Here is a 16,579-nt window from a genome sequence, read left to right as displayed (position 1 = left end):
CTAATTCAATTCTGCTCTGCTCATAGAGCACAGCATCTCCTCTGATGAAGGCACGCCATGCTGGTGGTCCTGTGCCAGAGTCTTCTATATCCCACAATTTCCAAGGTCTCAAGAGAGACCTTGAGAATGTCCTTGTATTGTTTTCTCTGAGCACCGTGTGAATGCTTGCCCAGTGTGAGTTTTCCATAAAATGGCCTTTTTAACAAGCATACATTTGGCATTTGAACAATGTGATCAGCCCAGTGGAGATGCTCTCTCTGCAGTAGAGTTTGAATGCTTGGCAATTTAGTTTGAGAAAGGACTTTAGTATCTGGTATTTTTCTCCTGCCAGGTGATCTTGAGAATCTTCCTAAGACAATTCAAATGGAAGCAGCTCAGTTTCCTGGCACGGCCCTGGCACCCAGTCCAGATTTCGCAGGTGTACCACAATGAGGTCAGCACAATGGCTCTGTAGACCTTCAGTTTGGCACTCACTCTCATACCTCTCCCTCCCCACACCTTCCTTTGGAGCCTCCCAAACCCTGAGCAGGCTCTGGCGATGAGCAAGTCAATCTCATTATCAGTGTGGACATCCTTGGGAAGCGCACTGCCAAGGTAAGCAAATTTATCCACAGCCTTCAGAACTTTACCATTTACTGTAACTGATGGTTCCACATATGGATGGTATGTTGCTGGCTGATGGAGGAGATGTGTGTTTTCTTGGTGTTAACTGTTAAGTCAAAATTAGCACAAACAGCAGAAAACTGATCCATATTTTGCTGCGTCTCGGTTTCAGAGATTGTATTGAGTGTACAATCATCTGCAAACAAGCAAACAAAAACCATGCACCAATACTCCTTCCACTTTAGTCTCGACTTGTATCCTTTTCTGTGGCACAGTTCGATAGAGCCCTTGACCTGGAGTCAGAACGACTACTCTTGAGTTCAAATCTGGCCTCCGACATTTGGAGTTATGTAACTTTAAGCAAGTCACTTAACCCTGTTTGTCTCAGTTTCCTCATCTGAAAAATGATTTGGTGAAGGAAAAATGGCAAAGCATTCCAGTGTCTTTGTCAAGAAAACCCCAAATGAGGTCAGAAAGATTCAAACAGGAGTGATAATGACCCAAGCATTTGAATCACAAAACCAGAGGTTATTGAACCCAGCCCTTGCATTTTACACATGAGATAACTGAAGGTTAGGGAGATTAACTGATTTATACTGGATTACATAATAGAACTCTCCCTCTCCTGCCCTCCCTGCCTCCCTTCGCCCCCCCCACTTCATGCAGATCCATTTTGTGCTCAAATGACCATTTGTCAGAAAGACTGAGGAAAAGATTTCTGATTGAGATAGAAGTTTGAAGTATAGATTTATATTATATATACCTTAGATGTCCTCTAGTCCTATCCTTTTGAAAATGCTAAGGTGTCTTCCCATAATAAATTTCTGACTTTATGATCCTGATACAAGTTTTAATAATAATGATTGTTAAAAGGATTGCTTTTTGATCTTTTGGTTAAGACTAAGTGTCATGTAATCTCTATAGAAAATCCTTCAAGGATGACAAGACAACAAATCATGTGGATTAGTGAGTACAGGTAGTCCACAGTTTAAAGCAGATTGTGTTCCAAAAGGGCCATTTCTGATTTCGTTGCCTGGAACTTTCGGTGTTTTCCCATAGAAACAATGTGATATGTGATGATTTAGGTGCCCTGGCCAGCTTATAAGCTTACTTAACCCATAAAGAAACCTGAAGTAGTACTTTACTAATTTCACTAGGGGAATTGCATGTCCACTTAGACATGGTCTCTATAGATAAATATATTCTGAATTTTTAGGGATGGTACAATTAAAGGTTTATAGTGTGAAATCATTCAACTCAACTTCCTCATTTTATAGATGAGGACATTGAGACCCAATGAGATTATGTGATTTAATCTAAGGTCACACAGCCACTTAGTGGCAGTCTCTTTTTTTAAGTGATAAGCACCATTAACTTGTGCACTGTTCATACCTGCATAAGGGAAGGTAACATTTTACATTAATTACTCTCCAGGGGTTCAGATTTGAGGAACAAAGAGGCAGTTGCCCCCATGAGGAATGAGTCATTGATCTCAGATTTCTCCATTTATGAAAATGGATTCCGTCATTGGGAAGTCATATCTATAAAAACATTAATATTATGGGAAAAGAAATTTGTATTCCTTCAATTCATCTGGCTATAAGCAAAAGTGTCCTTTTAAAAATGAATTCTTACCCAAAACTTAATAACAATCTCCATTGTTGTATAACAAAAGTCTAAAAAAATAAGGATTGAAAGCAATCACCAAACCACTGATTCCAAATTTATTAACATTTTGATCAAAAGAAAATATACACATTTAGCAAAATAACGATAGTTTTTTATTTGATCTATCCCCCTTTTCCATTCTGTTTTCCTCTTATTCTGTCAATAAGACCTTTTTGCTTTTATTTTTACATGAGATTTATTAAAGAATGTGCTGTTCTGATTTTGTTTCCTAATCAGCATTGTTTCATGTACATTTTCTACATTTCTATTTATTCTATATATTTGCCCTTTTTCTGGTACAGTAATAATTTCTAGTTCTTTTCTGCTTTAAAGCTTATAAAAATACTTTCCTCACAGTTATTATGAGGCAGGTGAGAGACTACAAATATTAATATACTAGTTTTACAGATGAGGAAACTGAGGCCCAGAAAGATTAAATAATTTACAGAAGATCACATAACTTAGAAGTCTGAGAAACAGAATGTGAAATCATGTTTACACTTCCATATCCATCACGTCTCCATTATACCATGTGTTCTTTCATTCTATTGCATTCTTGTATTATCTATGTGGGCACTCACCAAACGATACAGATCTATCTGGACCTCTTGGTCAGTGTGATTCTTGACCATATCTTTCCATGCATTCTCCACAGAGATTCTACCCAAGGCATAGGAGGCATTCCTTTTTTTTTTTTTTTCTTTCCAAGTCTTTTTGTAGATATCCACATATCACAATAGCTGATATATGGTACAGCAGATAGAATTGTATACTTTTTTTTTTAATTGAAGCTTTTTATTTTAAAAACATAGGCATTTCATCACTGACTCTTGCAAAACCTTGTATTCCAATTTCCCCACGCTCCTTCCACCCCCTTTCCTAGATGGCAAGAAATCCAATATATGTTAAACGTGGTAAAAATATATGTAAAACCAACATTGGCATATGTATTTATACAATTATCTTGCTGCCCAAGAAGAATCAGATCAAAAAAATTTTTTTTAGTGAGAAAGAAAATTCAAGCAAATATCAACACAAGAAATGAAAATCCTATGTTGTGGACCACACTCAGTTCCCACAGTCATCTCTCTGGGTGTAGATGGCTCTCATCTTCACAAGAGCATTGGAACTGGTCTGAATTTTCTCATTGTTGATTAGAGCCAAATTCACTAGAACTGATCATCATATAATCCTCCTGTTGCCATGTATACTGATCTCCTGGTTGTGCTCATTTCACTCAGCATCAGTTCATGTAAGTCTCTCCAAACCTTTCTAAAATCATCCTGCTGATCATTTCTTATAGAACAATAATATTCCATAGCATTCATATACCACAATTTACCCCACCATTCTCCAATTGATGGGCATCCATTCAGTTTCCAGTTTCTGGCCACTACAAAAAGGGCTGCCACAAACATTTTTGCACATGTTGGTCCCTTTCCCTCCTTTAAGATCTCTTTGAGAGAAAGGACACTGGAAAATGAATGCAAATTGTTTGCATTTTTATTTTTATTCCCAGGTTATTTTTTACCTTCTGAATCCAATTCTTCCTGTGCAACAAGAGAACTATTCAGTTCTGCACACATATATTTTATCTAGGATATACTGTGACCTATTTAACATGTATAGAACTGCTTGCCATCTGGGGGAGGGGGTGGAAGGAGGGAGGGGAAAAATCAGAACAGAAGTGAGTGCAAGGGATAATGCTGTAAAACATTACCCTGGCATGGGTTCTGTCAAAAAAAAGTTATAAGCCCAGTAGAAACATTGCTGGTTCAAAGGGTATGCACAGTTTTCTAGCCCTTTGGGCATAGTTCCAAATTGCTCTCCAAAATGGTTAGATCACTTCACCACTCCACCAACAATGTATCAGTGTCCCAGTTTTCCTACATCTTCTCCAACATTCAGCATTGTCTTTTCCTGTCATCTTAGCCAATCTGACAGGTGTGTAGTGATATCTCAGAGTTGTCTTAATTTGCATTTCTCTGTCCAATAGTGATTTAGAGCACCTTTTTATATGACTAGAAATGGTTTTAATTTCTTCATCTGAAAATTTCCTGTTCATATCCTTTGATCATTTATTAATTGGAGAATGGCTTGATAGACTTGTGTACTTGACATCAAGAAGATTTGGTTCAAATCCTATCTCAGATACTTACTAGCTATGAGATCCCTAACTAATGCATTTAACTTCTTTGGGTCTCTTATAAAGTGAGAGGGTTACAACTGGTCAGTGGTCAAAAGATATGAATAGGCAGTTTTCAAAGACTTGATCAATAACCACTTTAAAATGCTCCAAATCACTAATTATTTGCAAAATTCCAATTAAAACAATTTTGAGATTTTGCCCCAAGTACATAAGATTGGCAAAATTAACAAAAAAAAGGGAAAATGATAAATGCTGGAGGAATTGTGGGAAAACAGGTACAGTAATGCACTATTAATGTGTCTGTGAATTGGTCCAGCCTTTCTGAAAGACAAGTTGGCAATATGCCCAAAAAGCTATTAAACTGTGCATACTCTTTGACACAGCAATACCACAACTAGGTCTATCCCACAAAGAGATCAAAGAAAAAGGAAAAGGGCCTATATGTATAAAAAATGTCTATAGCAGTTCTTTTTGAGGAGATTTGGAAACTGATAAATGAGGACAGGTTGAATAAGCTATGGCATTTGTATGTGATGCAATATTATTCCGCGATAAGTAATGAGGAAGGAGATGCTTTCAGAGAAACATGGGAAGTCTTATGTAAATTAATAGAGAGTGAGATGAATAAAACCAAAAGAACAATTTATGCAGAAAAGGTAATATTGCAAAGACAAACAACTTTCAAAGACTTATAAATGTCTGATAAACACAATAATCAACTGTAACTCCATAAGAATTAAGATGAAATATCTTACCAATTTCCTGATAGTGAGGTGATGAGCTTAGAAAACAAACATTTTTTTCTTGACATGACCACTGTGAGAATTTGTTTTGCTTCATTACATATATTTATGATGAGTTTTTTTCCCCTTGCACTCCAATTGTGGGGTAAAAGGAAAAGAATAAAATAAATATAATAATAAAAGGTAATTAAAAATAATAATGGGAGAGGGTTGGATTTGATGACCTCTAAATTCTCTTCCAGTTTTAAAACTATGATCCATCTTCTGTCTACCTGCCACCCTTTCCTTTCACCATGTGAATGGTCGACCTCTTTTTCTAGTCATACATTTTCTTGATGATGACTTTTATGGCACTGATATAGAAGCTCTTCTTGGCAATATTCTGCAGACTACTTACATGCTCCAAATTAATAGCCAATTATTGATCTAACAAGTCTAATAAATATAGAAACAATCAATTAGCTACTTCTAACCAATATTTAATCATGAGTTATTTTAAAGAGTGGTTTAGGTGAAGAATTCTGGACTAATTTCAAATTAAGAAATATACTTGCTAAGTAATATTTCATTGTTCCTAACAGCAAATTATGTCTTAACAACTGTAAATGACACAGTAAAATCTCAAGACTCAAAAAAAAAATAGCTATAAAAATAGACATCACAGCCCAATGCTGATATCATTCTGCATGGTGGTCTTCATGCCTTGACTAGGGTTCATTGGCAACTTCTGAACTTAAGGTAGAATTTATTCTTTCCTGAGCAGACATTGACCAAATCCTCTTCTTGCTCATTATTGCAATCAATCTCTCTTCACACTGTTCACTCTCCTGAATAATTAATTCATGCAAAGCTAGTTGTCTATCTATGCTCCTCTCCCTATGTCCAGTAGGTTGGGTATTATTTTATTACCTTATTACTTTACAACCTTGATGTTTCCTACCTATCCCCTTACACATTCTACCCATAGAATATAAACTCGGTAAAAGCAGGGATTATTTTTTATTTTATCTTTGTATCCTTAGCTTTCAGAACAATTTGCATAACGACTAGGTACTTTTTATATTGGGTTGGACTAAAGGATAATTAGTAGTAATGAACAACCATTACTCTTACTGCCCCAAGTTTATAACTGTTTTTCCTATCTGTGTCCCAGTGAATAAGTTTACAATCTAGAATTTCTCTTATCTCCTATTCCATCTATGATATAATGAAAATGGAAGCTGGCCACTTGAATTACTGTTTCAGGGAGTTCTGGAGAATGTCTAGATTTTGGATGAGAAATATGTAATACTGTGTTTACTTTCCAAGCCCTCTGATACCTTATTTTATATTTTATTGGATTCACATACCAGGTGCTATCTGAATGAACAAAATGAATCTCATCAAAGCTCAGGAAAGTTTTTGTTCAGGTAAGTGCATATGATGTAAACAGACTTAGTCAAGCTAGTCTAATTCCAGGATAAAGATATCTATATTGTGCCTACTAGGTCTACCTTACTTAAAGCTTTCTATACTGCTTGCTATTCAACTTGTATCACTGCCAGACTGCCAAGGTGGATAAATGTACCTCTCTGAAATACTTACCAGGATAAGGACAAGATTTTACATGTGACCTGGAATGAAGATATTTCCAGAATCTATTGACAATCTTTTTAAAATCTTGAAATGGGGCAAAGGAGAGGGGATTGTGATTGCAGAGAGATATGTGAATGTCTTGTGTTTCCAGAATCATTCTTTTTTTACTTTCCTTCATGATTCTCAATCCAAATATCCAAGACTGAGAGAAGAAGGTATATGTCTCTCACCAGCAGTACCAGCTGTGGTGCTACAACTTCCATTACATTTAAAAAATGTCTATACTTATGTCACAGAAATCAAAACATTATAGGATAAACAATAATAAATTAATCTATAGGTACAGGAAGAACTTTACTGATACAATGTATCAGTATTGCCAGAACATTGGACTAGTATTGACCTGGCCCACATGACATGGTTATATCATAAACTTAGAGGATAGTGTCTAAATCTAGTGCAAAATACCGTGTTCTGTTTATCCCTGACCCTGATTTTTACAAAAATATAAAACATTTGTAATTTCATTTTAATATAATTGAAACCCACATAATTGAAAATAGAAGCACTGAATTTATTGGATTCAATCCTCACTGCTTGTCACTAATCATACTCTGACTTCTGCCACCACTCAGGGTTTCTCCTAGTAACATTAAAATATGGCTTATGTCTAGGTCTCTATGAAAAAGAAAAGCTCTCATGTCAAAAATGAGACTATTATATTACTGAATATAAGAAACTTTTTTTTAAATCAATAGTATTTTCTTTTTCCAAACACATGTAAAGATAGTTTTCAACTTTCATTTTTGTAAGATTTTGTTCCAAATTTTATGTTCCAAATTTTTCTCCATCTCTCTTACCTCCACCTCCCCAAGACAACAAGCAATATGACTTACACACACACACACACACGTATATATATACACACACACATGTAATATATACATGTAAAATATTTTAAACACACATTCATGTTGTACAAGAAAAATCAGACCAAAAGTGAAAAAAAACACAAGAAAGAAAAAACAAACCAAAAAAAGGTGAAAATATCATGCTTTGATCTATATTGTCTCCATAGTTGTCTCTCTGGATGCAAATGGCACTTTCAATTTCTTTTTTTTTTTTTTTTCTGATTATATTATGATGGTTTTTTTTTGTTTGTTTGTTTGTTTTTTAATTTTTTATTTAATAATTACTTTATATTGACACTCGTTTCTGTTCCGATTTTTTTTTTCCCCTCCCTCCCTCCACCCCTTCCCCTAGATGGCAAGCAGTCCTTTATATGTTGGATATGTTGCAGTATATCCTAGATACAATATATGTTTGCAGAACCGAATAGTTCTCTTGTTGCATAGGGAGAATTGGATTCAGAAGGTATAAATAACCCGGGAAGAAAAACAAAAATGCAGATAGTTCACATTCGTTTCCCAGTGTTTGTTCTTTGGGTATAGCTGCTTTTGTCCGTCACTTATCAATTGAAACTCAGGTCTCTTTGTCAAAGAAATCCACTTCCATCAAAATATGTCCTCATACAATATTGTTGTCGAAGTGTATAATGATCTCCTGGTTCTGCTCATTTCACTTAGCATCAGTTCATGTAAGTCTCGCCAGTTCTCTCTGTATTCATCCTGCTGGTCATTTCTTACAGAACAATAATATTCCATAACATTCATATACCACAATTTACCCAGCCATTCTCCAATTGATGGGCATCCATTCATTTTCCAGTTTCTGGCCACTACAAACAGGGCTGCTACAAACATTTTGGCACATACAGGTCCCTTTCCCTTCTTTAGTATTTCTTTGGGATATAAGCCCAATAGAAACACTGCTGGATCAAAGGGTATGCACAATTTGATAATTTTTTGGGCATAATTCCAGATTGCTCTCCAGAATGGTTGGATTCGTTCACAACTCCACCAACAATGCATCAGTGTCCCAGTTTTTCCCGCATCCCCTCCAACATTCATCATTATTTTTTCCTGTCATCTTAGCCAATCTGACAGGTGTGTAGTGGTATCTCAGAGTTGTCTTAATTTGCATTTCTCTGATCAATAATGATTTGGAACACTCTTTCATATGAGTGGTAATAGTTTCAATTTCATCCTCTGAAAATTGTCTGTTCATATCCTTTGACCATTTATCAATTGGAGAATGGCTTGATTTCTTATAAATTTGAGTCAGTTCTCTATATATTTTGGAAATGAGACCTTTATCAGAACCTTTAACTGTGAAAATGTTTTCCCAGTTTGTTGCTTCCCTTCTAATCTTGTTTGCATTAGTTTTATTTGTACAAAGGCTTTTTAATTTGATGTAATCGAAATTTTCTATTTTGTGATCAGTAATGGTCTCTAGTTCATCTTTGGTCACAAATTTCTTTCTCCTCCACAAGTCTGAGAGATAAACTATTCTATGTTCCTCTAATTTATTTATAATCTCATTTTTTATGCCTAGGTCATAGACCCATTTTGATCTTATCTTGGTATATAGTGTTAAGTGTGGGTCCATGGCACTTTCAATTTCAGGGAATTGTTTTGGATCACCACATTGATGAGAAGAGCTGAGTCCAACATAGTTGATCATCAGATAATCTAGCTGTTACTATGTAGAGTGTTCTCCTGATTCTTCTTATTTCATTCAATATCAGTTCATGTAAGTCTTTCCAGACTTTCCTGAATTCAGTCTACTCATCATTTCTTATAGAATAATAATATTCCATTATATTAAATACAATAACTTATTCAGCTATTCTCCAATTGATGAGCATCCACTCAATTTTCAATTTCTTGACACTACAAAAAGAGCAGGTGCAAACATTTTTTACACATGTGGGTCCTTTTCTCTCTTTTATGATCTCAGAGATACTTTTAAAATGAATTTGCTGAAAGGCTCATCTAGTCCAACTCACATCTGAGTCATATTCAGATTATAGGATTCAGTGATGGCAAGGAACTCAAACATCATCTAATTTTCCCTAAAGAAACTGAGACCCAGTGGAATTGAGTGATTTGCCCAAGATCACACAGCTTTAAAATATTAAAGCCAGGTTACAGACCATCATTTCACCTGTAATTTCCTTGCCTCTGCCTCAGAGGAAGTCCTATAGTTAGTGATTCTCAATTTATCCAAGTCTTTTTGATATTCTGCTGTCCGTATGAAATATGGATGGCCTGGGGTATCATCAGGGTAAGAGTAAAGATAAGACAAGGTGCCCCTTTTAGTAGTTCTCTCTCCCACTTCTCTGGCCCTGATCTAGCAAATTTGTCCAAAAGGGGAATGAGTTTATTCTGTCATCCCCTATTTTTTTTTTTTTTTTTTTTTTTATTAACCCACACAGGCTCCTAGGAATCACTGGGTAGCACTCACTTTCCAAATGCTAACAAACCTTCCCTTTGTATAATATATGGGGAAATTGTGTTGGAAATTGAAAATAAGTTTATATGCCTTAATTTGAAGAATTTAATTTATTCTTTGTTTTGAAAACTAGTGTAGCATTTGCATTTTTTCCCAATCCAGCTGTACCTCTAACATGATTTTGCACTAGTGGCTGTGCTATCATTTTTCAGTTCTTTTGGTAACTCTCTGAGGTGTTTTTTTTTTTTTTTAAATCCAGTTTTAGTAGCATTAATTCATTGAGGATAGATAGGTGTTTACTTATTCTTCATTCATTTATAGAACCCATATCTGCTCTGGACTTTCTTGACTTTTTACCTCTCTCCCTTCAGCCATTTCTTCTCATTGATGAGTTTCTATCCAAAACCTCCATTTGAGAAAATGCCCAGGCCAGCTATGCTCACTACTAATCCAACTCCCTTCCTGACTCTCTTAGATTTGACAACTTTACCTGTTAAGGAATGCCACTAAGCTCCCAAAGCTCCTATGAACTACTATCTTACTTGCTGGTACATCCTAAGGTGCCCTAGACTTTGCCATCTGTCCTTTTATTGCACTTCTGTGGGGTCTTACAATCCACTCTACAGTGAATTCTTTTTCATATGTTGTTTCTGCTCTCATCATGCCTTTATCCCCTTAGAAGGAAACTCCTTGAGATCAGATTTTGTCTCTTATTATTAATTTGTATTTTCTGTACTTAGCATAATGTTTAGCACATGATAAGCACTTAATAAATCATTTTTCATCTATCCACTGAAGAAATGATGTAGGGGTATATTGACTTCCCTCATTAGAATGTAAGACCTTTGAAAGTAGAGACTTTCTTTTTGCTTGAATTTGTATCCTGAGCATTTAACTCAATGCATGGCACATAGTAAATGCTTAATAATTATTTTATCTGTCTATCTTTCTATTATGGATCATTATAGAATTTTAGGAATAAAGGATGATTTTAATAATTCACTTAAGCATTTAGTCTATCATATGGATAGAGATGTACAAGACAATGAATAACAGAGTTTCAAGAAGCGACCAGTTCAAGTGAGAAGGTAAAATTTATAAATGGGAAACAAGGAGAAAGTTTTAGAAAATTAAAATGTATATTGAAGGGACTCTGTATTTGGTCCCTTTTAATTTCCATTACTTAGGTGTTACCCTCTTAGAATTCTCCTCAGACCCCCTGTTTGGGAAATAATGTGTTCAGTGACACATTTGATCCATCTTATGTAAGCAAGGGAAGTTTAATCATTGGGGAATTACTGTAGTTTCTGACTTGTAAACAAATCTTGTCTATGACTCCTGGGTATACCCCACTTCTGACAGTTAGATTCAACTCTCTATGGGGATTTAGAAAGGAATTTCTTATTTTTTCTTTATGTGCTTACAGAAGGCTTTTCATGATATTTCCTTTCCTCTTTTTCCTATTACCCTACCTCCCTTCCAGATCCTTAATCCAAATGACATTAAAATAATTAAGAGGACATTTCCATAGAATTCAAATTCCACATAAGAGCCACTCAGGAGGCAATTTTACCTGTTTTGAAGAGATTCAAAAGCTTTGAAAAAGAATTGTGCTTTACCACCTCTGAACAGAATTGAATCTTGATGAGAATCTGAGAAGGGAATAGGTAGACTTACATCAATAATTTTCTATAGTAGATCACATTTTTTATCATTGCACAATTGACTGAAAGGTGTAGCTTGTTAGGGACTTCTCATTTGAAGTCATTTTGATTTCACACATGGCTTGTGGTTTAGGTCCCTTTTGAGTCCTTCCTGACAAGTTCCCTCCCCATCCTGGAGCAACAAGGAGCTTAGAAACTGTCAGGTAGAAATGTAACAAATCTTTCTAATTATAGCTTACCAAATACTGCTATCATTGTACGGAAAAGGAATAGCAAGAGGAATAAATACCATTTTGACTTCCCTGCCTTCCTTTAAGACTTAGCTCAAGGGGCAGCTAGGTAGCAGAGTAGATAGAACACAAGCCCTGGAGTCAGGAGGACCTGAGTTCAAATTTGACCTCAGAGATACAGTACCTGTGTGACCTTGGCAAATCATTTAACCCTGGCTGCCTTGGTTTCCTCATCTTTTAAAATAAGCTGGAGAAGGAAATTGTAAACCACTTCAGTGTCTTCCAAGAAAACCTCAAATGGGATCATAAATAATCAAATATGACTGAAAAATGACTGAATAACAACTGAAGTTTACATCTCACAGAGGAATGAATAGGAAATAATAATAACTTTTAAATAAATGACTAATGCTGCAGGCTCTTGAATTCTCCCTCACATGTGTTACTTCTCATTTTAACTCCCTTCTATTTTTCCCATACACAAAAATCATTCTTTCTACTAATTCTTCTCATTCAAAAATTTGAGTTCTTGAAATTCTTTCTACACCCAGGACTAGTTTCTACCTACAAATAATAATTTATTTATTTATTTATTTTTACCATGTTTACACAACAGCAGTTTGGAAAACATATCCTGGTGCTTCCTAAATAGGTCCTGGGCATAATTAACAGCTATGGGCAAGTGCATGCCCCTGTGGACTCATGTGCAAAGTTATACTGTTTTTGATAGTAACCCCAGACTAGATATGGAGAACATAATAGATATAGGGAGAATACAATATGCCTTTACGTTTATTGATTTTTTTAAAAAATTTGATAGCAGAGTAAGATGTAGCCTTCAAAGGCTACATCTAAGTCTCCACGCTCATATTAAAATCATACAGTATTCATGTATAAACATAATCACTGAGATAACTTTGTTCAATGATCTGATTTTTCAAAATCATGTGAGAAATATGCTTACCAGTGTCTGTTATTGCCAAGGAGGGTGTTTTATAGAGTCTAAATGAAAAGGGGATTTTCTATGGATGATGAGATTCTCAATTTGCTTTTATGACAATATGCTTAGATGACACTGTGCTAATTGTATAAGCTCTAGAATAATTCATTGTCAATCCACACAGAAAAGAAAAAAATAGATGAAAAATACCGATCCCCCGGGATACATGTAATTGAATGAGCATCAAGTTTGTCAGTGTATAAAGACACATACATATAGATACACATATATACATATATGCATATGTGTGTATTTACATGAATTGTATGCATATATATTTAAATATGTACATGTAGCACTTGGATAAGAATTCCATAGGAAGAAACCATATAGATCAGTTGCAATCTGCACTACTAAGAGACTGTCCACCTCAATGAAATCTGGATTCTATTGAAGCATTAAAGGAAAAGAACTGAAATTCCAAATCCTTGAGTTTAGCCTAAAAGTTAAATACTGAAATTTAAGTAGATTCCAAAGTTGACACAATGAATTCATCTTTGCTTGGTGAAAGTATAGCCTGACTCTTTATGATATAGAAGCAGGAGACTAGTGGGTTAGAATATTGTGTACATTGTCTGATGTGGCTACTGTGCTAGATGTTTTTGTTTAATCATTTTCCTTTGTCACAAGGGAGAGTTTAGTCTGAAGGGGTTTGTGTAAAATTACTGTGATGTGAAGACAAATGGTATCAATAAAATATAGTTTTTTAAAAAAAGAAGAAAATCCACTAATCTTTGTCCTGAAACTATATCACACCATATAGTCTGGAAGTTGAAAGAATCATAAGACTGCTTAATGACAGATCTAAATATGAATAGACAGTTTCAAGATTTGATTGACAACAATGAATAATAGACCCAAATAACTTTCATTATATATTAGAATCTTCATTATTCATTATCTTTTAGTAAAGTGGTAACTCCTAATTGATTCATTCATTCATGCTTCTTATTTCTTCAGTGAGAAGAATGCATAAGTAACTCAGGCTGCTTCACATGAAGGAATTAAACCCCCACTACACTCTTGGAAGACACAAAGAATAAAGGAAGAGATATTGAAGAGGAAAGACTTAGCACAAGAAGCCTTAAAATTTGGAAAGAAAAATAAACTTATTGAAAAACAGGAACCCCAGCTACCACAGTTCCCTGAGCATGAGGCACACATTCTGGTAGCTTTTGTTCCCCTGCTAATCCTCTGAAAAGTTCTGGCCAAATTTAATTGCTCTTTTCAATCTCTTTATATCTCTCCTCTTTCTATTTGTAAACTGTGCCTGGACTATTCAGTTAACCTTTCTAAAGGGAATAACCCAATTATAAAGTCTTTTAGAAATGAATTAAAACCTTTTATCATCTTGAATTATTTTCTACTTTCTGAGTAGGCAGTGCCATCCAAATTTATTTAATATGATATGATATTATTTGGACAGTTTTTACATTTGTTCAGAACTTGTCAAAGAAAATGAAAATGGAATGATCCCCTCTTCAATTCTTTCTTCCTCCTCCTATCTTCTCTTTAGTTTCCTTCCAACATTGGATTGACTGTACCACAGGGCTACCATTTTAAACTTTAGGAGTGTAGAAAAGAAAGATCAAGAGAAGGGACATCAGAAAGTAGAGGTAAAGAATAATAAAGAAAATTTGAGCGGCAAGATTGGGGAATGCTCCATAGCACTGCCTAGTTGCTTTCTTATCTGCTCACAAGTGAAAAAGAAAAAAATGAGAGCCCAGATTACCCTTTCAGATTATGAATATGCTAAAGTATAGCTCTTGTTAACTATAGACAAGTGGGAAAAAATGAAATGATTTCAGGATCCCAACAATGAGTTATTGGCTTAATAAAGCACTGGTATTTTTTTTTTTTTCTTTTTCAAGATGATATTTATTCATCAACCTTCTCCCTGTGTAAGGTTGATCATGAGGTGTTCCACATCATGGTATAGTAAAGAAAATGAAGATCAAATCTTCTCATTTATTTAAAAGCAAAAGAGCAGTATATGTAATGTTTAGCGGACCAGTTTAGAGTGGAGAACATGTAAGTCTCATCTCTGCAGCATACTGGTTATGTGACATGGACAAATTACTTGATTTGACATTGCCCCAGGCAACTGTTTAAGATCTTTAATTACAGAAAAGTTGCTCTTCTGCATAGTGAGTTCCTAAGGGATCTACTCTGTCCCTTGAAATCACATTAACCCCCCCCCCCCCATTACCGTATCCTCCTTCAAAAAAAAAGGGATCATAGAGCTCCCAGTTCATAATATAAAAAACCCACATTTCTTTAACAGTAATACAAAGAAGTCTGAATGTCACTATTGCAGAAAGCAGCTATCTCATTTTCATTCTGCTTTCTTTAAAAAGACATTTGTCTTTTTAAACCTTATAGGTTCCTAAGATTTCAAGTCAGTTGCCTGAAGCTCATTTTCTTTTACATGTTTTAGAGTTCTGCTTGCTGGATTTCAATTCCATATCATAGAGACAAATCTTCCTTGTGGCTGTCCATAGGGCAAAATGAAGATAATCCTGTTAGACTGATATAAGCATTTGTGATCTAAAAGATAACTCTCCTGGTTAAATTAACTTCACATGGCCCTCCTGGGTTTGTATGATGTATTGAATTTAGGGTCAGGTTACCCAAGATAAAATGATTCCCCTTGAAGATGCCAATAATAATAATACCGTTTTATTTTGAGAGTGTTTCTCTCTTAAAAACTGGTTTTAAGTTATTTGTGTGAGTATGAATATGGCTTCATGGACATGGGAAAGTAGTTCTTTAGTTTCTGGGATAAATTAAGTATGTGAAGGCCCAGGGCTGCAAACAGATTGTCTTAGTAAGCATTCTTACGTGACTAGTATGAAATTAAAATTCATAATGATAAACTAGTGGGACGTCCATTGTCATGGGCACGCTGTCATTTTCTGAACAGCTGCCGGATGGATGATCCATGACTGCTGAGCAGTGTTGGTATGCCTTTGAGCAGGCTTCCTAATCACTCTCTATTTATAGCCCATGGGTGTGTGTATTTTCATTCTTGTATAAACTTTTTGCTGACTGTAAGTTATAACGAGGGCTTCATATCAAGGGTTAGGAGTCACAGTTTGTGGAATGAATTTTTATTTTATGGCACAACTCACTTTGAAATCTTCAACCCAAGCGGATGACCTCTGTTTCAGACTTTTTTCCTTTATCTCCACTACTCAACTTGGCTTTAGATCTTGAATTTGTTAGGTATTTGCTCAATTCTCTGATCTCCTTTCCTATTGACCTACCCTATCCAATTTAAGGAACATCATAGCTCTCCCTAGCTGGTCCTCCAGATGGAGGATTAAAGGTACTGGTCTTGAATGATAAAAATGAGTAAGCCTGGATAATCCCCAAAGTAGAGTCCCTCATTTTATTTTTAATAGTCTTCAGCCATTAAGGAAGGTGGAGGGCCAGGTAAATTCCTTGCTAGACAGGAATTAATTTTAAAGACCACTTGCAGATCTCTGAACCAGAAGAGATGTCCTATCAGATACTACAGTCTACATATTCCCTGAGATTCAGGCAGGTAGGATATTATATAAGAGGGACCTAAAATGAAGAATCAGGAAATA

General features: G+C 35.4%; 1 long non-coding RNA gene across 2 annotated transcripts in view; it reads left to right on the top strand.

The window, feature by feature from the left end:
- LOC127554710 (uncharacterized) overlaps positions 1-14,365 on the top strand; it is a 39,734-nt gene extending 25,369 nt beyond the window's left edge. For both annotated transcript variants that reach the window (XR_007952053.1, XR_007952052.1), the window contains 3 exons: positions 332-594; positions 6,516-6,572; positions 13,947-14,365. This is a non-coding gene — a long non-coding RNA (uncharacterized LOC127554710). The remainder of the gene's footprint in view (positions 1-331; positions 595-6,515; positions 6,573-13,946) is intronic.
- The last annotated feature ends 2,214 nt before the right edge of the window (positions 14,366-16,579 follow it).

This window comes from Antechinus flavipes, chromosome 3 (genome assembly GCF_016432865.1).
Source record: "Antechinus flavipes isolate AdamAnt ecotype Samford, QLD, Australia chromosome 3, AdamAnt_v2, whole genome shotgun sequence".
NCBI lineage: Eukaryota > Metazoa > Chordata > Mammalia > Dasyuromorphia > Dasyuridae > Antechinus > Antechinus flavipes.
Note: the sequence above shows the minus strand (reverse complement) of the source record. Positions and strands in the feature narration are given on the sequence as shown.